We start from the raw sequence: 27820 nt of genomic DNA, 5'->3' as shown, positions 1-27820 counted from the left end.
TATATAATATATAACCTATCTAGATGTAAAGCAAATCGATTTTGTTTCACATGCTCATTCGAAGTTTACGTAACGCAAATAAAAAAATAAAGTTATATAAATCAAACTCGCGTGAAACATTTATTATGTAATGTTGAAATATGAATAAATTTATTATTTTTACATAAAAATGAAGAAAATTTAGGCACGTGTATTGTAAGTGTACTGGTATACCTAGAACAGCGATGACAGCCTTACCTAGGACCTAGGCGCGGTTCCTATGTTGTCTACATTACATCGGTTAGATATTTTCTGGTTGATGCAGACATATAAATCGACAGTCACGGTTATATCCTTACAAATTTACTTCTCAAATTCTTAAGAAGTAATATAATTAAGTCATTCAACGCTTATAAGTAACTAAAGTTGTTACGCTCCAATGATTCTGTTTCCTATTATACTTATTTATTATATTTAATTGTAAAGATATCTATGTAGGAAATGAAACTATTTTTTCGAATTTAAATAGCGTATATTTGTTTTTTCAAACAAACCGACGTTTCGGGTCCTTAACAGTTCTCATGGTCACGGTTAACTGAGGTTGTACAGTCTTCAACCAGTTATGTCTAATATTGATGCAAACCATCCTATTTTTTCACTATAGTTTCAATAGTTGTTAATTAAATACCTTCTTTTTAATTTTACAAAGAAAACATTCCAATTTACGCTACATTAAGTTTTAGAAATTATTTTATTGAATGAATTTTTATTAAGTTCAATTTATTATTAATTAATAATAGAAATTAGAATAAACTAAAACATATTAATTAGTACTGCAGTCTTATGTCTGTTTGGGATTTTTCATTAGAGGAAATACTAGATCCCAAACTGGTGACACGAAGAAACCATCTTCCCTGTTGAAATTAGGATGTTTTTTAATTTCAATGGCCTCTCGCAGCATCCTGGATAGATAACGGACTTCTTTTGCAAGGACCAAGGGTTTGTCAAACTTCATTGAATGTGTAGGTTTATCCTTTACATGTTCGCAGACTGCAGACTTGTTTACGCGACGGTATTTAACATCAGCTATATGTTCTTTGATGCGGGTACATATACTTCGCTTTGTTTATCCAATATAAAAGAGACCGCACTAACAGTCAAGCTTGTAAATTCCTGCATCCTGTAAGGGGATGTTATATTTCACGGGTCTCAGGAACTGAGAAATCTTCGTCACGGGCATGAAATAGTTCTTGATAGATCAAGATCGGAAGAGTCCTCAGGGTGCCCTGAGGACTCTTCCGATCTTGTCTGTAAACCTCTCACGTAAGGAAAGATGGCAGATCTTCTCTCGACTGTTGGTGGTTTCACATGGGGCCTGCGGCATTGGCGTGGAATCTTCAACTTATTCGCGTATAGGACTTGCTTCATATGCTGAAGTTCCCCTGCCAGATGATTACTGTCGCAGACACCATGTGCTCTCTAATACAACGATTTACCCACGGTAGCTAACTGGCTAGGATGGTGATGGGAATCACCATTGACATCTGTATGGGTTTTCTTTCGAAATACAGTATGCCCTAAGGTGTTATTAGGATTTCTTTTAATTAAAACATCTAAGAAAGCTAAGTTTTTATTTATAAATTTAAATCCGGAAAAATAGTTTCATTTTCTATGTGCAACAGTCGCGAAAACCTAAGAACTCGATATCTATGTAATTTACATATAATAGAATGTTAGATTAGAACGTTTTTTATTCTATTATATTCAATCTACTTCTTTTTATAGTCAATTAATTCAGATAACAGGCTTAATAAAGTGTAAAGTAAAACAGTAATTAATTTAACTTTAACAAAAAAACAATATCTCTACCATGATATAGCGTCAATAGTCTCTTACAATTACGTCAAATGATGGACAGTGTAGCCAATTGTACAACCCCGTCGTTTTCTGTATTTTACATTAGCCACATTCGACACAATGATTTCACGATAGCGGTACAGAAGCAAATTAGAAATGTCCGTTGAAATCGATCTTACTGGGAATCGGACCCGCAAAAAACTGTTTGTCTAACGTAATTACCGATGATCGGAATTAAGGAATTTAATTTATCTAAAGTATGAACGTTTTCTTGGTACGGACATACCCATTTCGTCATCAATGCGTATAAAATTTCTTTTTTTTTACTGTATATTTTCTAAACATTCCAAAATATAAGTTATTTCATGTTTATTTTCTATGTGACTAAAGTATTTAACTATGTATACGAGTATGTAACTTATCGCCAATGGACTCAAATTTCAAACAATAATACGTATATTCAAATATAATCAGTTCCAAGAAGTCCCGGGATTTGTAGAAGAGAATGTCCACGTTATATAAATATGTAAAACATTATTTTTTTGTAGTATGAGGTGCTCACCTAATAATAAGTTGTACAATTAAACTAAGTTTTTGGAATATATTAATTAAAACTACATGAAACGATGTAGTAACGTCGCTGTGACTAATACATTAATAAATAATTAAAGTTATTCTTTAATTTAGCTAAATGAGCTCCTTCAATTTTGATCACTGGTAATTATATGTTTTAATACATAAAGTACTTAACAGTGTTCTGTGAATGTGATTTTTTTATTTGTTTATATATTTACTGGGTGTGTTTATTAAACCCAGATGTAAGTAAGTACAATAGATCGATACTCCAAAGAACACTACGCATAGTATATTTTTTGGTAATTTTCTGTTATTTTTGTAAAAAGCCATATTTATTTGCTAATATTATGCTCCCCGAATTTTGTGAAAAAAAAAATAAAGAAACAAAAAACAAAATTCGAAAAAAAGCAAAAAATCTAATTTTGTGAAAAACAAAAGAAACAAATAACAAAATAAAAACAGAGGTCTAAAAATTAAGTAGGCGTAGTGTTTATTAGAGATATCGAAATAAACTATGTAACAGTTCTGATGCTCGTTCATTTTTGTAAGCTTCATATTTGTATAGTATTTCTCGCTGTAAATTAATGTTTGTATTCGATTTAGAGAAACAAATGGCTTAAACTATAATATCAACTTGTCTCATAGATCGTCCAATATAACATGTAACCGTGTACTATAAGTACTCTAAACATCAAAAGATTTCCTGTATTCGTCACGTTAGGCGCTGCTGTCAGATTTTTTTTTTTTAATTACGGCATTCGCACCTTTAGAAAGAAAGTGACTCATGGCGGAGTATTGCGTTACGAGCTTATTGGAAATACACAAAATAAGATTTAAAATTGTGAAATTTCCACATTTTTTATATTTATTGCTTTTGAAGTATAAAATGTTTTGGTAGTCCTGGAAAATACTGATGAAACATTCTGCTTTACGTCCTCTAAAATTGTTTCTGGTCATTTTAACATTTAACAATTTAAAAATAGACTTTACTAGACGTCACCTTTTCACTGAACTCTGTTGTCAAATTACCTAACAAGGATTTATGTTCCCTTGAACTAAATTTAAGTACGTCCTAAACTAATGCCTGCAATGCTCTTAATATATTGTGTTAAGGCCGTCTTATCAATTTCAGTCACTTTCGTTTTCATCAGCTAAGCAATGTTATGACCTTATCAAGATTAAGCCGTTTTAATTGTGAATGAAAATCCTCGCAGTAATAAAGAAAGTCACGGTTGCAAAAATTTAATGATGATTTTCGAAACGAAAACGGCTAATCCGTCATAGACATAAACGGTGATGGCGTATTGTCTTTTCAGATCCAGATTCAACACCAAATGCAGCATTGTACTTACGTACCAATGCGGGAGCGGAATTCCAAACATATGAAAAAGACCCATTATAGTTATCTGTGCCATTCAAGCTTATAAACAACAATCTTAGCGAGCTTACAAACAACAATCTTAGAATGATTTGGTTTTCGCGATTATTACACATAGGAAATCAAACTATTTTTCTGGATTTAATACGCGTATATTTGATCCCATGGTCACGGTTGAAAGTCAACAGTGACCATGGGATCAAATACCTGTAAAGGGCCCGAAACGTTGGTTTATTTATATCCAGAAAAATAGTATGAAATAGTATGTCCTATGAAATTTGTTAGAAGTCGACTTACGGCATAGTTTCCCAAAGTGGTCCCCACCGCACCCCAGTGGGCGTTGAAGAGCCCTAGGCGGGCGGCTAGGCGGTGCTACGACTTTTGAAAAAAAAAAACCTTTCACCTTTTATAAAAAAAAAATCTACGTATATAAATTACACTACATACATTTTTTTCCTTGTGATTTTTTGGTGGTGGTGAATTTTTTTTATATTGCCTAAGTGGGTGGTGAACCAAAAAGTTTAGAAACCTACGGTTTACGGTATGAACTAATTTTCTTAATTTTTTAATTAGGTCACTTTCATCTAAAGGTGCATTGTCGTTTTCATTATATGGTCGTTTTGTATAACCCCTACAAGATTATAAGACACTTATAGGCTTAACTCACACTGGCGCAAAGTCGAAGCGTCACGTCGCGTCCGGTTTTTCAACTACACCGCCTAGCGATCCGCGTCGATGCTCTATTCCATATTTGCAAAACACAAATTTGTACCTTAATTATGGGAAAATAGAGATGAATATGCTATAGGCGATAAACATAACGCGTCGCGACGCTGCGACTCTGCGCCAGTGTGAGTTGAGCCATAGGGTGACAATATTCATAACCAGCATTGTAAAGTTATACGAAGCACAAGTTACCGTTAGAATATTAACGTAGTTGCTCCAAATTCAATGTAAGATACGTTTTTGTTGATCCGTAACACAATATAGTACGTAATAAATAATGCTATTGCTCTGTTGGCGCAACTCTTATATCACAGTGATTCTCCAAGCCATTCCCATTGTTTGCTTCGTAAATTGATAATTATTGATATTTACTTTTTGCTTTCATTGTTTTGTGAAATGTGGAAACCACGTTTTGAGTTCTCTGAACCAAGTTATATTCTATATTTAGATATTATTATACAACGTGTGTTGCGGAGTGAGTTTTGGTTAACACTTCAACTTGTTACAGGTGAATACTTTGCTGTATCTACGTTATAAAGTTTGATCTGTTAACCCTTACACGTTGAAGAAAGTACGTACAATTTTTTTGATAATATAGCAAATGTAGATAATCTAGTAATACACCAATCATCTGGTGTTGATCTAGGAAATTCTCTGTCCTCTGGGTACTAGAGTAAGGAAACGCATATCCAGAACACTAAGAGCAATTAAGAAAAGTTAGTTTTCTAAATTGGTTCGACGGACCTAATCGAACTCAGGACCATCCATCAAGCACCCACAATGCTTCTCACTAGACTTCGACGTTGACAAATTGCAGTTGTACGTATAATAATAAGGTCTTCAATGTAAAAACATACCGTCCGTCCTCTAAAGTACTCACTAGGTCATGAAATAACAAACACAAAACATTAGAAAATTACGAATCAAATAATGTTCTTTATTGTAATACTAATATGTACATACTTATAGATTCTATTAATAACCGGCATAATTCCCTGCTTGAAATCACATCTTTACTACCTCTACCAGCACAAGTCAATGACCAGCACTGAGTCAATCACAATTTAAAAGCCTGACAAGCCGTTTGAAATCCGTAACAAGTCCATCCAACTAAAACTATTACAGTAAGACAATACTGATTAAACAGGTCCACTGATATGGGCTAACAGACTAATCGGAGGCAAAGAAAGTGTTATGTAAGGCAAGGCGAGACGAGCAGCGGGTGTTTGCGAAAGGCCGCAGGTATTACGTCACTTGACGCCACTTGTATGATGCAGATAGAAACATACGGAGACTTAAAGTGAACGGAGACGTTTTAAAGCACTTATTGTTGTAACTATCGAAAATAGTTGTAAATAACAGATGAGTTACTAGAAATAATGACGATTTCTTAACGATGATACCTTCCACATTCAGCTGACAATTCATTATTTTCATTATTATTACGGTTGCAGTGGCAGTACCCCACAGATCTTTGCGTTTCGAAGTTCTGAGTGGCACTACAATTGTCATAGATAGGCATGTCGCTTGTCACCAAGCGGACGACTAGTTCATCCTGTCGCTTGACATCATAAAAAAATATAAATAAAACATTGATGGCCGGTGTGGTGGGCTTTGTATTTCCTCCTATATATAGTAAAGTTTTTTCCTTGTTTTCAGGGCAGAATCAGTAGAATGTGGAAATTCAATACCATATCGTTGAACATTTTCGTACAACAATAACGTTTACATATTTTGTAATGTGATGTAGTTGATGTGTTTTATATAACAAATGCTGCCAAATGTAATTATTTATAAAACCAGTCTTTATCCTGGACCACTTCCATGAATCAAACGATGCCTTGATTGCTGAAATACATAAATACATACATAAATCGGGATAAAAACATCACCCGTTTACCTTCACCATAATGAAATTGTTACTCTTAGCGGTTTAGTTAAGGTGTAACTTAGAGATTCCAAGCAACAAAGATTTTTATAAAATCCAAAACACATTATTTTTGGTTATCTATAAAAATGTGCGTGGCCATTATGTATTTTTTTACGAAAGTAAAACTGTTTCCAATGTTTGCTATTACAAGTATATTTCCAATGGACATCCATTTGTAACAAAGTTTTTTTTGGTACACACGTATCGTATTAAATTTTAAAAAATTAAGAAAGTATTGTACAAAATTTAATCCCGCATGTTAATCGACGCAAGCGCCTACGACGCACCGCCTATTTATGGCCGCCTAACCTGTATACCTGCATGTTGCAGTCTCAAAATACGATTCGAATGGTTTTGCCCAATATCTAACACGTAACATAACATTTTATTACTATGGCCCGTAATATACTTACATTTCATAGTAAGTCCAAGAGACTTCGCATAATTTAAGTGAGTACAATCCACAGTACTTAGTAAAAAATAAACTCGTAATATTACGATGTATATACTTCGTGATGGTATGAGTGATTGTGTGTTGCATGAAAAGACTCAATAATGGACATTGTATTACCGGAAACAAGTTGTTCGCAATTTTCAATTTTTGTTACTGATGACTACTACTACTGCTTTATTGCGATTCTTTTTATGTACTGTAGGCCACATCTAAATATAATACCTTCCGAAATTCTTTGCTGATAATTGTATGATAAGTCGCATTTTCGTAGTATAACAAAATTAGTGTGTAGATTAACTGTGGCTAAAGGCAGCGCACTGACTGAAAGATATGTACCTACCTATACGAGCATTATACGTAAGGGAAAAAATCTAAAAATGTCAATCACCATATATGTATGTACAATACAATTATTCAGTAACTTATATTTCCAGGTTTCACATTTGTAGAACAAATTCTTTATAGCGACTGTGAACTGGCAACCGGTACTATCTGAATTTTGACAACTTTACAGGATGAAGAAACAATCATTTATACAGCATCTGGTTTATTATATAAAAATGCGTAGTGTACATACATACATGTGCAATAAAAATATCTAAAAACTATAGTATACTACTATATATAATAGTATTTTTATTTAACAAACCAGATGCCATATAAATGACACAAACAATTTTTTTCTTCACCTGTATAGTTATCAAAATTGGGATAGTGCCTATTGCCAGTCGATAGATAAACGGAGAACGGTGAGTGTAATAATCCTTTTTACCTAATGACCAATAAAAAATCAAACCAACAAAATATATAATATATTGTTATGTTATAAGGTGTCTGCGACCAATATATTTTACTATTTAGTAGCGTATCAGATATGTATATCCTATCGTGCAATATTTAACAAATCACTAAATATAGTAAGAATCAAGATATATGTGAAACAAGACAAACCAAAAAAACAAACATCCCAATCAACCTCAAAAAGCACCTCCATAAAAGTGTAACATAAAACCACTTCCGATACGTCGAAACCTTGCACAAATCTTTACGGCTCAGTTTCCTCTAAATGGCCTCGTTGTATGTTGAAATAACAGACGTCATCGATGACCAAAATGGTTTTTAAGAATGGGTAGTACGGTAATGAGGACGCTGATATTAAATTTAATTACTAGACGAGGATAATTCATTTGTTATTTTCAAAACATTTTACATTACTTACCTTTAACAATTTCACTATCATTCGGTTTTTTATGCTACGAAGAGACAACGATAAGAAGAAACATGTTTAAGTATCTATAGCATATTTTATGGAAAAAGTTAAAAAATTCAATCTACATTACTTAAAAAGCATTCTAACGCCCTCTATGGGTTATATATGTTACTGTTTAGTAAGACTCTGCTTCGTTTTTGCAATGCAGGCTGACTGGCAACGCTTTTAGTTCTGCACGTGTGGGGTAGATGGCGAGTAGAATAGGCGTCATGATGAATGAGATAATTTATAAAAACGTTAATAGATGGCATTTCAAGTACTTTATAATAATACAGATGATGTTAATACATCATCTGTATATAATAATTATGACCTAATGGTCATAAATATTTTTTATGGAGCTCAATAAAGCAAACAGCATTTCTATTTAAGGTCTATCATTGTAGTCACACAGTACGTAATAAAAATTGTATTCTAATTTATTTTACCGTCTAATTAGTAAAAGTAAAATATTACCTATCTTGGTCAGGCTGTATGAAATAACACATTGTCATTATTTCTAATCTACTCAAACCCAGCCTATAGAGGCTATTTACATAGAGTATATTATAACCAGAAATAGAGACAAAATGTCATTTAATTTGTTTGAAAACTATTCTGCCATATCATTAAGGTATATCCACACATGTCCGGGCCGTGCCCGGGCCGTGGCCGGGACGTGGACGGGCCCGCAGTTCATACAACCTAGCACGCTCCGTCCACGTCCCGGGCACAACCTGGATATGTGTGGATAGTCCTTTACTGTGACAACTGCGCTCCGATTGGCTAACCCGAGTTCGAAATAATTGACCGGTGGCGGTGTCGTCAATGGGTGTCGTCAACTGTTTCACTTGAAATCGACCAGTTAACTTGAGCTTTGCTATAATGGACGAAAATTGCAAAATTACATATTTAATATTTAATTACCGATGAAATGTGATTCCGTTTGTTTTGTAATTAGATATTTTGCTGTTTTTCCCACACCACCGAATAGAACAGCACAGCATTGTTAGAGATATTATCTTTATTACAATAAATACAGTTTTTTTGGAATATACGGAGACGTACACACAGGTCAGTAGTTGGCCTGTCTATATTCCAGTGCAAACGGGAGTTGATATTTGTAAGAGCTGTATCGCTAATGTGTTACCAGGAATATATGGCCCTTATTTCGACTCTACTTCTGGTTATACACTCGATGCTATTTATATAGCAAAACATATCTGGCATAAACGCGTTCGTTCCATTCTACGCTACGTACGTTAGATTACTACAACCACATATTAATAACACGTATAATGTAGTCGACTCAACATGAGAATATAGCGCTACGGCGCAGTACGCACCCCCACACCTTTAAGTTGATGCAGTGTAAAGCACATGAGCAAGTCTTGTTTACTGTTCGGTAATTTTCCGAAAAATGTCAATAGTGGAAATTTTTCAAATTTGAAAATTTGAAAAATATAACTTCGAAGGCTCATAAATTATGTTCTACGTTTAGAAATAAATATCTTTTAAAGTGTCATTAACCGGTGTCAAAAGTTACAAATGTCATTAAATGTCAAATACAAAGAAAAAAACTAAAGTGCCAATATATCAAAAGTTACCAAAATGCAAAAGCATTGTTTGTGACAAGGAGCAATGTCAATCACACCTTATTTTATCCTGCAGCTAGCCTCGTGAACAGAAACAATAATGAAACAAAAAAAAAACCGCATAAAGGACCCCCTGTAGATCTTGTTTTGCTGATTCCAAATATGTTTATAAGTCAATATCGCTAAAAATGTCGATTACGTTGTTTATGGTATATAATATTTTATTCATCTCTATTTCATATTAAAAAGTAATGACTACCGAAATCTAAAAAAGACTGAGATTTTACATGACATGTAACAATAACTGTATAAAAAGGCATATAGCATTCATTGTCACAGCGCAGTTGCTACAGCAAATCGTAGATGCATAATCAATCAATCATAGGCAATTAAGAATTCGCACAAGCACCAGCCTGCCGTAGATAATGTACATCCCGTTTCGTCGAAACGTCTACATAAAGATGGCTCTCTATCTACACACTTCAGATTCTTACGGGCAGAGGGTGGTGGTGCATAGATTTAAGGAAAGGGTGTGAGGAGTGTGAGGCCTACTGTCGGGCCCTGGGCCTCCGTCCTGCCTCAATGTCAGAGCGATCATTGGCCGCTGCTAGAGGTCGCCGTTCCATTAGGTACTTTTTAACATACTTGTTACATAATTGACAATCTGAGTGTTAATAAAAATAAATATAATAATAATACTTTATTCTTCAACAGAAAATTTTCAACAATATTTAAGATAAAACAATGATTAAATCTTTGTCGAAGAAAAGGAAGAAGCCTCATCAATTTGCTGGTTTTCAGGATTCACATGGCAAGTGTTCGCCGCTGCAGACACCGTAGCATATAGAGACGGATATCTTTTCGATTATACATTATATAAATAAGAAACTATTTATTTTAATTAGTGCAATATAAATTCAGGCCTGTCACATGGATTTTGATTCATTTTTTGGTTTTTGAGCACTAATATTTAGTGGCACATATATATTTAGTAGCAGAAGGAGTTCGTCCAGAGAAGTACTGCCACCTTACCTATTTTTGCCGCCTAGCAGTAATGTAAGCATTTGTCAGTTTGGGAGAGTAAGGATGCTGGTGAAAGTGTGCAAAGCTGAATTTGCCAAATATTTAAGACTGAAAACTACTGTGTGTATAAACTACTTATATCTATGTCTCACAGGTGAATATGATATTTTGCCAAGAAGAAGATTTAGAACAACCTTAGTCCATTAAAATAGAGTGGCATAATATAAATTCCCATGCGGTCTCAACGTGGATTAGTGGACATAATTTACTTAAATAAAAATTATCTACGTGATCATTGACATTAAAAGTGCTGTAAATAATCTTCAGCCTATCGCATTTTCGCCTATGACATAAATAAAACACAAAAGGGTTAAGGGTATCAAACTTTTGAGAAGGTCGAGAAAGCTGGCCTTGGATCCCCTGAGCACATTTTAAAAGACCTGTAATACGGGGTCGCGCCCTTAAATGGTTGGTGATTAGGTACTTTATCTTTGAATTCATGTCAACTGACATGAATTGTACATCTGCAGTATTTGAACAATTATGGACTGATATCGACAGGTGTATAGCTTATCCCCGTCACTTGACATTATATTAAAAAAAAACGCCTTCCTGTTAATGATCTCAATTTGTACTTTCATGTCTTGTAAGTAAGATTTACTGTATAATTTCCAGGTGAATGGATAGATGTATCTATCGGATTTGGTAGATTTTCGTGTACCTACTGCTTCAACGCAAACAAATATAGCATCCCACTTGTATTAGAATATAGAAAGATCTTATAGATCCTGAGCACCTCATTGAAATTCCACATAGCCAAACTAAGCTCATCCTGCGGGAACATTGTAACGAAATTTCTCGAGACTCCTAACTACAAGTCAATAATCTGGAACACTCGAAAGCACTTATCAACGCTTACAGCACCAAATACTGGAGGGAGATCTAGCTCTAGGAGCTTCGATAATCCTGTAGGTAGTTTCTTAACCTTATGGGGGCTTGGTATGATTAAAAGAAGATGATGAAAGAAGAATGTCGTATTTGCTATGATATTTTGAAGTCCAACTATTTATTTCTTTTTTGAGAGTATACATAGAGCGCACTATAAGTACATAAACAATATATAAAAAGTAATTACAACATTTGAAAATGGAACTTTTTGGCTGTCGAATACAGTTTGTTTCATCTGACTATCACTTGCTTTTACATTGTGGCGTCATTTTAGAAATTGGTTGTCTACTTTTCCATGGATTTAACTTGTGAAAATTTTCGTAGTATGATTTTCTACGACTTTAAGTGTAATTGAACAGCTCAGCGGAGCCTCACACGGCTTCAAACTGCTTTTGGCGATGAAGCACTATGTAAGACGACTATTAATAGCTGGTTTGCAGAATTCAAACGTGATCGTGTGAATCTCAGACGAATTTCGTGATGGTCGCCTGTCCACTGCTGTGAACAACAAAAACATCAGTACAGTGCGCCATATGATCAAAACAGACAGGCATGTGATATACCATGAGATTCGGGCATCTTTAGGCATAGGCATGAGTCAAATACAATCAATACTACACAAACATTTGGGTGTGAAAAAGCTGTGCTCTCGGTGAATCCCACACAATTTGACTGATGCTCAAAAAACGGATCGCGTTACTTGGTGCAATGCCATGCTTACCAGATTCAACGAAGGGGCGTCAAATTTGGTGTGGAACATAGTGACAGATGACGAAAGACAGATTTATAGTTGCGATCCCAAAACTAAGCAGCAATCGAGTGTATGAGTCTTTCGAGAAGAGCAGAAATCAACCAAAGTGGCGCGCGTGCAAAGTGCCTCTAAGCGGATGATTGCTTCTTTTTTAATAAAACTGGACACGTGGCTACTGTTGCTTTGGAGAATCGTTGTACTGTGAATAGTAATTGGTACACGACCATTTGTTTGCCGGAAGTTATTGACAAACTCCGTAAAAATAACCGTAAACGCCGTATCATCTTGCACCACGATAATGCCATATCTCACACGGCCAGACCGACAAATAAATTTTTATAGGTGAACAACGTTGACCTTATGAGACATCCCGCGTACAGTCCCGACACCTCGTGATTTTTATTTATATCCAAAACTTAAGCACCAGTTACGCGGTCAACGATGTTCATCACCTGAAGAGGCTGACGAAGAGTGTGAAAAATATGTTTCAGAGATTGTCACGGAGGAGTGGCATAAATGTTTTCAAAATTAGTTCATTCGTATGAATAAGTGCATTAACGCTAACGGAGAATATTTTGAGAAACAATAAATTCATTTCCGACCATTTATAGTATTTTTTCCTTATTCATTCCGGAAACTTATAGTGTGCCCCACGTAATAATCAAAGGAGATTTCCTGATGTAAGGAGACGTATAAACTCAATATTACTTATGTAATTTATTGGTATCCTTATAACTTTCAAACGGCTCTTTATTAGAGACGATAGTACCCATTATATGGGCATAAAGATACAACCGAACCAACATTATTCATATTCAAGTAAGGTTGGTTGCTCTATAATTCGTAGAATTTGCATGGGTCTAATTTAATCAACTTTATGAGTACGCTAATTTGCGGAGTTTATGGTTGTAAGTATGTGCTTTAAAATTTACCACTTCAGAAGAGTAAATAATTATATGGCAGCTTTTTAATTTAGAACACTACAGATGTAGCATCTAGAAATTTTGTGGAGAACTAGTACTTATAATTTTTCATTTTGTATAACAATGCTTTGGTTTAAAATTATTGAAATTATAATAATATGAAAGTATTACTTCAGTAAAAATAAACTAACTAAAGGTACTTGTTGAAAAAGGAAAAACGTTCTTTAGGTAACGTATCTGATATGTTAATGTAAAAATAAACAAATTCCTTTTGCGTAGTTTAGTACTCCTATCAAAGTGGCGGGAAGTGTCTGCAAACCGTCGTCTAACTTATCTACGTAATCGAGATTCGGATATCTACGTTCTCGTTACGTAATAGCTCTTCAACTAAAGCCTGTAGTTAAGCCTGTTTGTGAACAGAAATCTATAACCATATTATTTTTGTATACACAACTCAGTACATACTGATAATTTAAATTTTTTTTTTTTTAATAAATAAATAACGCACACACTCAACATAGCCCCGCACTAGGGAAACCCTGTGTCGCGGGTGCCATGGACACACATATAGACAGCCACAAATTACACCCAAACTCACGAGAGAAATTAATGTAGGCCATACAAACATTTCTCCCGGCCCGGGAATCGAACCTGGGACCTCTGCGTGGCAGTCCGGCATGGTAACCGTTCGGCCACGGAGGCAGTTACATAATAATAATAATATACAGATATATACATATCAGATTATGTACTACCCATTATATACGTAGTAGTAGAGTAGTAACTCACATTATATGCATCGAGGCGTAGAAAGTTAAGCTAAATTGTAGAACAAAACTACTTTTTGGTATAAAGACATTCCAAGAATCCTAATAGTATCCTTATTGTAATAATCTTAAAATTTACTCCGTGTCGCAATGACATATTTTTATTTATTTTTATTTTATTTATTTTGACACAGTTACAAGATACATATTAAATAAATACTAGTAAAACTATGACACCAACCAGAAACAAACAAATTTGTAGCTCAATAACAACCGCACACATCACGCAAATAACATTTTGCAACTTAATAAATATGGCTAAGTCAATAGAAAATGTGTATATATTTTAAATAAAATTACTTCACTCTGTGATGTGTTCACGTGCCTCCGTACAATCAGGGCTTTTTATAATTTTTACAAATGTGTTGGTGCTCTAGTGGAATATATCAAGATCTTTACATAAAGCATTATACTGTCTGCTTAAACGTATGAGAGGGCTGTTATGTGACACATTATTTTTGCAGAAGGCACCAAAAACAAATGTTGCCTACGATTAGACCTATTAGTAACCGTCAGTGAAACATGGCTTATTATTTCAGTATCTAATTTGGAATTTACTATTTTGTGCAGCATCAAGAGGTCAGTTACTTGCCGTCTCACGCAAAGCACATCTAGTTTGAATTGGTTAAACCTATCTGAATATGTTACTAATTTTTTTCTTAATACCAATTTTGAAGCAAGACTACGAAAAAAGCGTTTCTGTGTGGTCGCTATCCTGTTGATATGATTGTTATAAATAGGTGACCATATTATGCTGCAGTCCTCGAGTATACTTCTCACAAGACCCACATACAGAATAATCATACTTCGTGTTTGCTTGTAAGGTTTTGTAACTCTACATAGGAAACCCATAGTTCGCCTTGCTTTTAAAATCATTGAATAGAAGTGTACTCTAAAGGAAAGTTTCGAGTCAAGCCAAACGCCTAGATCACGTACTACATTCACACGTTCCAGCTGAAGTCTACATAAAACTATTTCTACACCCCTAAAGACAATTTTATCTTACAATTGTCAACAATGTCTAATATAAGATTCTGCCAAAACTGTCTGTGTAGGCAGTACTTTTCTATCGACCTTGTCCCTCTTTCCCTCTCTCCCTCTTTTCCCCCCCGGCGGTGGCGGTGGAATTCAGGCAGATTTCAGGATTCGACCGTGGCAAGGTCGCAGACGACGCACACGCCGCCGTCGCCGCCGCCGCTGTTAGCATTCACACGCACAATGTACCTGCATCAACGTCGGACGTTAAACTTTAGATAGGGTACTGAATATTAGGGTCTTCACTAATTGAACATTAATGTGTTTAGTATGTTTATTTTGGAAGTAATTGTTTCTAGGGGAAATAGAAATGAAAGCGTCTCTAAATATTAATGGGCAATTTAATTTAATTATTAATATGATAATTATATGTAATGAAATTAAATTAAATGTTTAATTAATACACATCCTTAAGGTAAAAGATCAACTATAAAAAGTTTCTTTTATCATTTTTTTTTTTTTTTTTTTTTAAAATAACGCACACACTCAACATAGCCCCGCACTAGGGAAACCCTGTGTCGCGGGTGCCATGGACACACACATAGACAACCACAAATTACACCCAAACTCACGAGAGAAATAAATGTAGGCCATACAAATATTTCTCCCGGCCCGGGAATCGAACCCGGGGACCTCTGCGTGGCAGTCCGGTATGGTAACCGTTCGGCCACGGAGGCAGTTACAATTACAATTACAAATTACAATTTTATAAGTTGTTGCAGCGTCAATTTTTGGCAATTGGCAACCCTAAATGCACACTTAGGTATTTCGTGGACTCGTTATTACTTTAACCGGCGTATCTTATTTTAAACGTGGCGAGGTTTTGTGTTTTATTTTTCTAAAAGGTGCAGTGTAATATAATATTTTTTCAATGCCTTTTATAAAATCGGGTTGATTGATTAAATCGATATAAATGTTTTCTGCCAGTTTTGTGAAACTTGTAATGTACTGCTTGAGCCATAGATGAACAGACTCCTTTGAAACTTTGTTCTCTTCAGAATTACTTGGTTACATATCAGTTTTTCTTTTTTTATTATTAGAGATGGGCTCACGGTTACCCACAACGTCATTCGTTGCTGGATAGCGAATGTGTGTTTGCAGATGGTGCATGTTCGACTTGACGACGCCTATGCCTGTATCTGTTGTATTGTTTACGAATAACGTTCCAGCAATCACTTTAAAACTCAAAGTTTTTAACCTTAATTAGTAAAAGTACCTACTAAAAAGAAAATATTTTGCTTCACTCACTTCTAGATCAGCGCCATCTTATATATAACACTCAATACTTTTATGCCAGCTGCTTCCATATGGTACAAAAAATAAATGTAGGTACATACAACTACATCTATTTCGTTGGTATTTATTTAAGTATTTATTTAGTTTATAATAATTTAATGTTATTGCTTTTGTTTTGTATTATATAATTTTTGTTTTGTTGTGCTTAAAGCCCGTTACTTTAGTTATTGTGTCTCTTAATTAGGTGGAAAGAAATTAGAAAGAAATTTGTTTTAGAAATAAGCAGTACCTTTTCGTTGTGTAAACGTTTTGATAAGTGTTATTTCTGTTTTTCTTTTACAATAAACGATTAAAATAAAATACAATTAGAATTTCACTTAAATATTTCCATAACATTTCTTTTTCCTGTCAGGGTACCCATTTTTTACAGGAAAATATATTTTATCCAACAGCAAAATCTTCATAAACAACCAGATACTTGCTTATTATCACATTCATAACGAAATCCTATAATATTGTTTTACGTTATTGATGTAGCAATTACTATAAAACTAATTAACACATACAATAAAGAGTTGATAAGTTGATACTTTATACTTCGGGCCGTTGTTATCGTAAGTGATTTAGAGTTGAATTTAAATTTCAGGCTTATTAACCGACTTCGAACAAAGGAGGAGGTTCTCAATTCGACTATATTTTTTTGTATGTTTGTTACGCGACAACTCCGATTTTGATGATTCTTTTTTATTGAAAAGAGGTTACCTAAGTATTAGTCCCATTTTAATTTGAAAAAAAAAAATCCACAGGGTGGCAAACTAGGTTATTGATCCGGTTTCGCGCACTTTCCGATAACCGATTTTAATAAAACTTGGCAAATACTTAGAAGTAATTCCACGAACCTTTGAAGTCGGTTTTTTTAACAAAAAAGTTACAATCATTAATCCTGTACCTTCGTGCCATAAAATTAAATTAAAAAAAATAAAAGATAAAAAAAAATTACGCAGAAAGGTATAAAAATAACTCCTTATATGAAATTCGAGCCGGTCGTCTTTTTGACGTAACTATAACCCTCATCCCTTACCACCCTGATACGACTTATGGCCCGGCTACACGATCGAGCTTTATCACAAATAAAGTTGTGCAATTAAGTACGCGTTTAAGGAAAAACAATAAGCCTTGTATACAACTTGTAGAAGGTAATTAATTGCACACAACTTTCACTAAAATTATTTCATGTACGTACACAAAGTAACACAATATTATAATTCGACTACAAAGAGTATGGGTATACTTCCTTAAGACACAAGGTATTTAGATATACCAAGTTCGACAGGTTTCACTGCCTACCATTTCGATTTCAATTAAACAGTAATTGGCCAAGGACTGCTTTCACGCCTTTGTAAATAAATAAATGAATAAAACAACACCACGTACGTTGTTCTGATTCCAAAGTAAGTGTAGCGAAAACACCACAAACACCCAGACCCGAGACAATATTTAAAAGCTAATTTATAAGCAGTAGAGCTCCTGGTAAAATAGTTCGTCCAGGGAAGTACTGCCACCTTACCTATTTCTGTCGCCACGCAGTAATGTTAGCATTACTGTGTTCCGGTTTTGAAGGGTAAGGGAGGTAATATTTAAAGTAATCACAGGCACATGGGACTTGTCAACTTGTCTCTGGGTGACGGGCGCAGTGGCAGTGCCCCTCAGATCTTTGCGATTTGAAGTTCTGAGTGGCACTTCAACTGTTATCGACTGACGTAGCTTACCGTCAGGCGCACGACTTGTTCGTCCCTTGATATTATAAAAAAAACAAAGTTTTTTTCACTAATCGAACATCAAAGATGGCGACTATACAATGAAAAACGGTGTGCAAGCCACTCGACCACGGCGGCGGTCTTTGTAGTTTATTATCATCTTAATTCATATTTGTATACTAAGCACGAAAGTACGAATGCATTTTTTTTGTTTTTTTTTTTTGAATGAAAGTGTTGTATTGCGTCACTATAAAATACACATAAAAACATAAAAACACAAAAAAAAATTAAATCAAACGTAACGTAAAATGTAACGAAGCACATAGGTATAAATTATTTAAAGACCATGGTAAGTATTACCTCGTACTTTTATGAAATTGATGTTACAATTAGGCACTGCTTCGATTTTTTTCTAACATTTAATTTTTAATTCACTATTACCTACTTTTTATTTTATTTTCTTACTAAACACATACTTTATGGTTTTAGACACTCGTATATATGAAAAACACGTCGTGATATTTAAAAAAAAAGGAACATTTAAGTGAAGTCTACCCCTGGTGGGACTCGAACCCACAGTCCCCGGCTTAGGAGGCCGATGCCTTATCCATTAGGCCACAGGGGCTCACGCAATGGGGTGGGAATTAACCCTACACCCTGTGTGTACTTTGAAGAAGTTCACCGAGGCTAAAAAAAAGGTTAGGTATCGTATCTTTTTTTAAATCATGCTTTTACCTTACTCCATCATTTTGAATTATTACACGACCGACCTATTCATTTTACTAAATGTATAATATTAAATACCAAAAAATCTCTAGTTGCCTGCCATATAGAAAAAAGGTACATTTACAAGTAGGAAAAGACCCTAAAGCCATTATGTAGGAAGTTAAAATCCCCATTACATCAGCAAGAGGCTGTGCGCTGGATGCAGTGGAGGGTGCTTGCACTGTGGAGAGCTCTTGTTTGATGCTGCAAAGGATTCAGGTCAATCGATGTCTAATTTAGGAACAAAGGCTTGGAAAAATGTATTGACGTACTTAGAAAATGTGCATAACTATACGGTAAAATCACAATGTAAGTAGTTGGTTCACAATTTCAAAAAGACACTTGTACATAGGTGGTATTCATTGATATTTGTCGATAATCTAACGAGTAAAGAATGTAATAAATAATAGTCAATGATTTTTTTTTTGTAGAAATTAACAATGTATTTTGTATAATATTATGTTACGCTCGTAGGTATGCGCTTATAGAGTTCAAAATTGAAGTTTTATTATCACGAGTCTGTAATAACAAATAAGTATACCGCAATTACAATAACTACGCAAGTTTCTTAGATATCGAGTTCTTAGGGTTTAGGTAATGAAACTATTTTTTCTTTACTTTTTTTTATAACTTTATTATTAAGGAATAACAACAGCCAACTTAAAAACATCTCAAAGAATAATATTTGTCTTTAATAACTTAGGCCAAAATAGTTATAGACTGCTTCCGTGGCCGAACGGTTACCATGCCGGACTGCCACGCAGAGGTCCTAGGTTCGATTACCGGGCCGGGAGAAATATTTGTATGGCCTACATTTATTTCTCTCGTGAGTTTGGGTGTAATTTGTGTTTGTCTATGTATGTATCCATGGCACCCGCGACACAGGGTTTCCCTAGTGCGGGGCTATGATGAGTGTGTGCGTTATTATTATTATTATTATAGACAATGACTTAAATTATTGAAGCCTTATAAACGATCAGAACAAAACAAAATTAGTAGTGGGCTTAGAGAATTTTAAATTTTAATTAAAGTTTAAAATGAAAGTCGATAACTAATTTGTCGTGATGTTAAATATATTAATAATATATATTTAATGTATAAGTAACGACATATTATATAATATATAATCGACAACATATGTTTATGTATGAATACTTCACATGTATTTATGCATGCAATTATTTATTAAAACATTCAGAAAACATGTGCAGATTATGTACCGTATAAATATATTCAAAAAACATTACATGCGGTGTAGATTTATCTATTTGATCTACAGACTTAATATTTTTTAAGAAACCTTTTTTCTTTACTACCAATGAAAGGGTCAATTTTATTAAAGTGCACATTATAACTGTTGACAATTCGTGACAACACTACATTCTTCCCATAGTAAGTAGAATGGGGCGGCACGTGGAGTAAGGGCGTGTGACGAGTGCGGATGTAAATTGCTTATATAGGTATAATATTTTTTTCTCTAACAAATCAACGTTCCGGGCCTTTTACAATTAAGTCCCATGGTCACGGCAGATTTAAAAATACTTTAGCTTTCGACTCTGGAAAGCAATCTTGTCGTATTTCGAAAAATTGAGAAAATTACTTTTTTACAAATTTTGGAATCAGAAAAAGAATCCGAATTTTTTGGTCTAGGAGTCACAATGCTGCGACGATATGTTTTTGTTATACAGCGTCGATTTTTGACGAAACACACAGAAAAGTGCTGCAAATAGAACTTTACAAGTAAAATTTTTCGAGATATCTATCGATATCTCTCGATAGCTATCGAACGTCGATATTATGTTCTTTTCAATCTTATTTCTAGTCAATTTTGGTTACTTAAGGTTTACAATGACAAGTTAGTAATATATTGTATTGCATGAACTCAAGACTATGTAATAAGTACGTTCACAGAATGGCGGTTTCGCCCTTCCTACAAAACACCTACGACATGTCGGTGATTTAACACTGATTGGCTTCAGCTGCATACGCGATTATGCTAAGCAACTCGACCTGCATTTCAATTGTTGACATACTCACCTAAAACATCGCAAATCTTCGCGATTTTGCCAGCGTACAGAAATCGGACAAGGTTACTATTTCTTATTAGTGCTACTAAGCGACTCGTCTCTTGTTCTTCTTTTGATGTAACTTACAATACAAAAAGCTATCAAAATCCAATGATTTAACACATTTGATTTTAAAATCGGGATTGAATAATGTATAAAAACGTATTTTACTTAAGAGACTAGTTTTGTTTAGTAGTCGAGACCATGGACGTTACAACAAGTCAGAATCCGAAAAGCCCGAAAACAAACACAAATAAAGCTATCAGAATCATTAATAAGAAATTTGGAAATATTCCATTACCGAAAACTTGCCAATTCTATCAAACCCCTGTGATCCTTTTAAAATAATTTACGCATTATCAGTAACGGTATCTACATAAATTAACATGTATGTTATTATAATTTTGTCATAGGGCCGAAAGGTTTATGTGTGAATAATAGTTTATTCCGAAAATTAATTGCCGTGCAAAATGAATAAATTTTCATGTCGTAATAATTACAACTTTTTTGAAAGAAACCTACCTCAAAGGTTAGTGGAATCACATCTATTGAAATTCAATTAACCGGGTTCAACCCCTAATTTGCCACCCTTAGAAGTGGGATATTTATGAGATATTTAGGACCAATACTAAGGTACCCCCTTTCCAAGAATGTCATTGAAATCGATTCACAAATGCCTAGTAATCGCCTCCGATTAAAAAAACATACACACAAAAAAAATAAAGTCGAAAAAAAAGAATCATGTGGCCGTATTTTTTCTGAGACCCAGACATGGTTTGGTGTCACTTACACGTAATGGAAATTTGAATACATTAGTGTCCTTTACATTTGTAATAAACACTTTTATATTAAATTATGGCTAGTTACACATGATTTAAACATTAATGTCCATCTAACATTGTAGCTGGAAAGCAATTGAATCGTTGCTTTGAAATGGTGAATGGTGATATTCGAGTGTCAGTCACGTTGTACGCATTTGAAATTAAGTTTGATATTCCGACGAAGCGCAAAGATGGGACCAACTACAACATCGAAGGATAATCGTGGAAAAGTCCCAGCATTTACATAATATGTGTGCTTCGAATAAACTTTCAAAATCGGGCCGTATTTATTAAGTCGTAAAATTGACTATCGTTTACTCTTTCAATGATAATGACAAACTATTTTGTTTTCGTAAAAAATAAAGAGGTATTGCCGAAATGTGTCAGGTATTTTCGTAATTAAGTAGGTTATTAATGTGCTACCTGAATTGAATATGATCCACACAAAAAACCTAAACCTTCGTTCATAACTCATCTTCCAAAGGATTTAGCTTAACCTTATTTTTTTTTTACAAAAATAAACTCATCGCAACCGTGTATTTTCAATCAATCAATCTAACTCAATTTATCTAACTTTACGAATACCAGTTTAATTACCGAGTGCATCCCTTTGTGTAAGTCAAAGAGTAATTAACAAAGTCACTCGGTGGATTGCACTAAGCAAGGTTAGCATATTATTAATATCAGCATTATGTCCTGGTGGTAAAGAACTCTACCTATACAGAACTTATCTGAGTAGGCAGGCATCACACTATATTTTTCATTTCAAAATATCTTGCATTGAAGGGGAGGAAGACCCATGACAAAAGCAGATTAGTTAGATTCTTACCACTGTAACTCCTTCATGGCGCATTCCGTATTTAATTCTAACTAGACCGGTGGTAACTTAGTGACAACGTTTTTCAACTAATCTTATATTTTTTTTTTATTTCACCACTAATGGATGGCTGATTGAGTCATACCGCCGACGCATGTCATGCGATAGCACTCGCTTCCAAACTCATAAATATCAATCAACGGTCATTAGCTGCGATGCATCATGCAATATTCCTGTGCACAAAACATCACCAGTTTCGCATGATCTACCACTTTAATATCACCTATTTCATTTTCTTACAACAAAGCAAGGATTACTACAGCTCAACAGAAATTGGTTGTTGGAATTCACAAGCTCGTTTGCCTTTGAATCTCTTTGAATATAGTTTTTGCAGCATTTTAACGGCTTTTGATCAACAATTTTGGCAATATAACATTTTAAAGTTAATCACTGTCGTCTGGCCAACTTTGCTGCTTGTTTTTATTCTTAAGTAAGAAGAACTGTAATAACGAAATGGCGTTTGTATCCTAATCGAAAATCGCAAAAAGAGAGGAAAAGGTTAAAAGTATTGCCGGCGGCGAGCCGGTCTGTGCGGCAGACTGACAAATTGTGCGGGATTCCACGCGAACCTCCGGGACCTATAAACATTTTGCACTTCTTTTTATTTAACAAAAAGAACCGACTCAGAGTTTCGGACGGGTTTTGATGTCAATTTACAGGTTCATCTAATTTTTTGACTCTGCTCTTGTCGAGAGGACGTAAGCATATTTTAATTTATTTATATAACACATAAACTGAAATGGAAAACGCACTTCATCGATGTAAAAATGTGGTAACTATACGTCATTATATTATTAAGTTTTCCAAGTGTCTTCGCATTTAAATTTCAACAAACTAATATAACGCCAAATGACAAAAGTTTTAAGATTTTAACATTCATCAAAAAACTTTGAATCTACAAACTTTTGACGCTTAAATAACATTAAATGCACTCTAGGTCATTCTTATTTCGCTCTGTAGCATCTCTATTATTCCGTCTGTATTATTCCGACTTTTCAAGGCCCAGGATCAGCTTTGGGCTATTCCGAGATTATGGATCTTTGGACACTTTAATACATTTAAATTGCTGCACGGTGCTCATGTGAAATAAGAACTTTTAATCGTTGATAACAGAGCCGATGAATAACCAAATTTGGGTGTTCTATCTATAGGCGAGGTTTGATTTCCATAATAATTAATCACCGGCAGTTATTCTCTTTTGACGCGTCTGTAAGCGATGGTCGCATAGTGGCAACAAACTGATAATTCATGGACATATAAATAATTTGTGGAATACCGAACTGATTTTTTTAATAAATGATTATTTGCCGTCACTTTGCTCGTAAAATTTCTTTGGTAGAGAATGATTGGAACTATATTGTTAAATTTTCGCATATTTTAAGATAAAAAATAAAATAGAAAGTTCTTCATGCAAAAAAAAACTATATTTAAACTGCGGAACTATTAACTTTTCAAGAAATTAGTTTCACCACGAATTAGTTTAGGCCCATTGTGATGAGCTGAGAATTCTGGAATTTTACGATTTAATACAATGTAACAAGAGTGGAATCGTTGCATGGAATTCTCAGAAATTCATCGTATCGACATAAGTCAATCCTGAATAGCTTAAAGTAACATTAAGAAAAAAATGAATTCTATAATGAATTCCTTGAAAACTTATTCGAGTTATACAATATTTTATAAAAATTTTGTAAGTGGGAGTTCGTTCAAATTCCAAGTTAACCTTTAACAACAACCTATACAAACGTCACAAAACAGGAAGTACTCTGTACTCGACTTGGTGGTCAACAGAGCAGAGGTAACAAGTACTCGTAAATAAATACTTACTGCCTAACAAAGCGTGAGTTAGGTCACGCCGACGGCCCTAGGACAAAGCTATGCGAGAGGGGGATTGCGGGTAGCTACAGGCGGAGCAGCGGAGTAGTGGAGGCATGTAAAAGACGGGAGGGGGAGTAGGAGGGAGAGCAAGTGCAGTTCCAAGGTCGACACGTCTAACACTTTAGTTTACCTCTGCGATGTTGCAAGCAACTTATGTATAAGAAGGGCTAATAAAATAATCTCAGTGTAGAGTACTAAAAAAACCGATCTCAAAACTTCGTGGAGTTACATCTATTTTCCAAGTTTTATTGAAATCAGCAGTTTGCCATTTCCCAACAAAAAAAGAATCATCAAAATCGGTTCGCGTAACATACTCGTACATACAAAAAAAGTTGGCGTGGGAACCTCCTTCTTTTTTTTGAAGTTGATTAAAGTTCGATTTCGTTTCTTTTTAATTAATATTAATAATAATAATAATAACGCATACACTCGACATAGCCCCGCACTAGGGAAACCCTGTGTCGCGGGTGCCATGGACACACAAATAGACAATTACAAATTACATCCAAACTCACGAGACAAATAAATGTAGGCCATACAAATATTTCTCCCGGCCCGGGAATCGAACCTGGGACCTCTGCATGGCAGTCCGGCATGGTAACCGTTCGGCCACAGAGGCAGTTAAAAATTAAAAAAACACTAAGTACGTGCGGCGCACTATAAGTTTCCGGAATGAATAACGAGTTAAATCTATTGTGATGTAGATAACCAATTTCTAATATGACGCCACAATGTAAAAACAAGTGACAGTCAGATGAAACAAACAAACTGTATTGTACAGCCAGAAAGTTCCATTTTCAAATATTGTAATTACTTTTTAAATATTGTTTATGTAAGTGGCCAGTTCCGGAAACTTATAGTGCGTCCTATGTAACTTACTTTATGTTGACTTACTAGATAAATCCCTATTGTATATACTATTGATACCACAATGGTATTAACTGCAACATAATTTTTTATTGAATATTAAGATGTTTTTACTACCACAACATTAATTTATTTTTAACCGCCTTTTAAAAAAGAATGAGGTTCTCAATGCGTATGCGTGGTTTGTACGTGACGTGATAACTCCGACATTTGCGAACCGATTTTGATGATTCTTTTTGTTGGAAAGAGGGTACCTCAGTATTGGTCCCATTTAAATTTGAAGAAAATATTCCACCTCTAAGGGCGGGAAATTAGGGGATGAATCCGGTTTTGCGCACTTTCCGGTAACCGATCTCAGTAAATCTTGGCAAATAGATGTAATTCCACAAACTTTTTAGGTTGGTCTTTTTTACAAAAAAAGTTACAATTCGAGTTATTAGGTTTTCGCGATTGTTACACATAGGAAATGAAACAATTTTTCCGGATTTAAATCGCGTATATTTGTTTTTTCAAACAAACTGGTATTTTGTTGTTGTTGTTGACCGACGAGTCAACCGTGACAATGGGACCTGTAAAGGCCCCGAAACGTCGGTTTGTTTGAAAAAACAAATATACGCGATTTAAATCCGGAAAAATAGTTTCATTTCCTAAAGTTACAATTATTATGAAAATGCTCTACTAGTTTGTTGTTATTATTGATACAAAGATCGAATAAACACAAAGAAATAATTTTCAAGTTTAAAACGTTTTTAGTAGCAGTAGAGCTCTTTGTGAAAGAGTTCGTTCGTGGGTCATTTTCAGATAACCTCCAAAAATTTGTCCCTTTCAATAACTTTTATGTTATTACATGAATGCATTATTTATTTAATATGATTGCTTGCTTACTTAGTCTGTGTTACACATAAAAAGACTAATTTACTACGTCACAGTAAGTAAATAAAAATTAAAAAGTGAGCTATTTCTCATTCATGGGAGCCTGTTCCACGTCGCCCTAACATTAAGAAAATAAGAAAAAAATTAAACACTCGTGGAAATCGCAATATTTCCCATCGAGGATAAACTCTAATAACTTACACGTCGAATACATACCGTAAGTTTCTAATTTATTATAAACAAACATGTTTTCTTGGGAATACAAAATGTGTTTCAATTTTTCTTATCATTAGTGTCAATTCAACTAAAAGCCTCCTAATAACAAAAGTTCATACCGCATCACCTTCACTTCAGTGTATACAGTGAAGTAACCTGTGCATCTCCGTTTTAGCAAAATATATATCGTTCTCATTCATGTAAAGCAATCCATCTAAGTAAGTATTAAGTAATAGTTTTATAAACTTTGTACATTAATTAGATAAAGGGAACTTTAAAATACACGAACTTTTATAACGGTCCAGCATATTTTATACACTTGACAATTAAAAATGTATCCAAATATCATTATTATCGCTCTCATTCTTGTCTACTTTTAAGTCAAATAGTTACTTTAAGACAAATATTTACTTGAAATATAACAATTAGATGGTGATGGTGGTGATGATGACATGATTGTGATGATGATGTGAATGGTAATGATGCTGATGGTAATAGTGATCATGATGATGATGTTGATGGTGGTGATGATGATATATTGATGTACAACAAAGTTTATGTGACATTAACAAAATACTTATTTAGATTTATTTATTAATTCCATATAGATAGATAGATGTATTTACACGGATGAGAAGAGTTTTGATACAAGAAGTTATATTAAAATATTTGTTACATGTTAAATATTTATATAATTTGTTAAATGTTGTTACATGTTCTTTTGTGAACGATAAAATGTATGTTGTAATAATAATTTCTCATTACTGTGCCGTCTTTCTCATTTATGTTTATGAGAAAATCATTCGTGTTACTGCAATCTCATTCATGTGACCTAAAATATCGGTTCTTTTTTGTTGTATTTAACATAAGTATTTCTGTGATTTTATAATTATTGAGATTGCTTGAACTCATTTGTACGTTTAAGACCTTAAAACCAGAAAAAAGGGTTTTACAAAAATCACTCAAAAGTGCCATTGAAATTCGGAAAGTGAAATTCACCCTCGTAAGGATGCTGACGAAATTATAGGCACAAGGAATTTGTCAACTTATGACTCACGGTGACGGGCGCAGTGAAAGTGCCCCTAAGTAAGATCTTTGCGATTTAAATCTCTGAGTGGCACTGCAACTGTTATGAATAGGCATGTCGCCTGGTGAGGTGCACGACTTGTTCGTCGCGTCGCTTGGTATTATAAAAAATAATCTTTCAGCCACT

The 27820-nt window shown here is 34.4% G+C and overlaps 1 non-coding gene across 1 annotated transcript; it reads right to left on the bottom strand.

Moving 5' to 3' along the window:
* Positions 1 to 18796: 18796 nt before the first annotated feature.
* Trnar-ccu lies at positions 18797 to 18869 on the bottom strand. Its single transcript has one exon. It is a non-coding gene; the product is annotated as a tRNA-Arg (tRNA).
* Positions 18870 to 27820: the final 8951 nt, after the last annotated feature.

Source organism: Hyposmocoma kahamanoa, unplaced genomic scaffold (assembly GCF_003589595.1).
Source record: "Hyposmocoma kahamanoa isolate Upper Pololo Valley unplaced genomic scaffold, ASM358959v1 93, whole genome shotgun sequence".
Lineage (NCBI taxonomy): Eukaryota > Metazoa > Arthropoda > Insecta > Lepidoptera > Cosmopterigidae > Hyposmocoma > Hyposmocoma kahamanoa.
The sequence above is the reverse complement of the archived record's forward strand: the minus strand, read 5'-3'. Positions and strand labels throughout refer to the sequence as shown.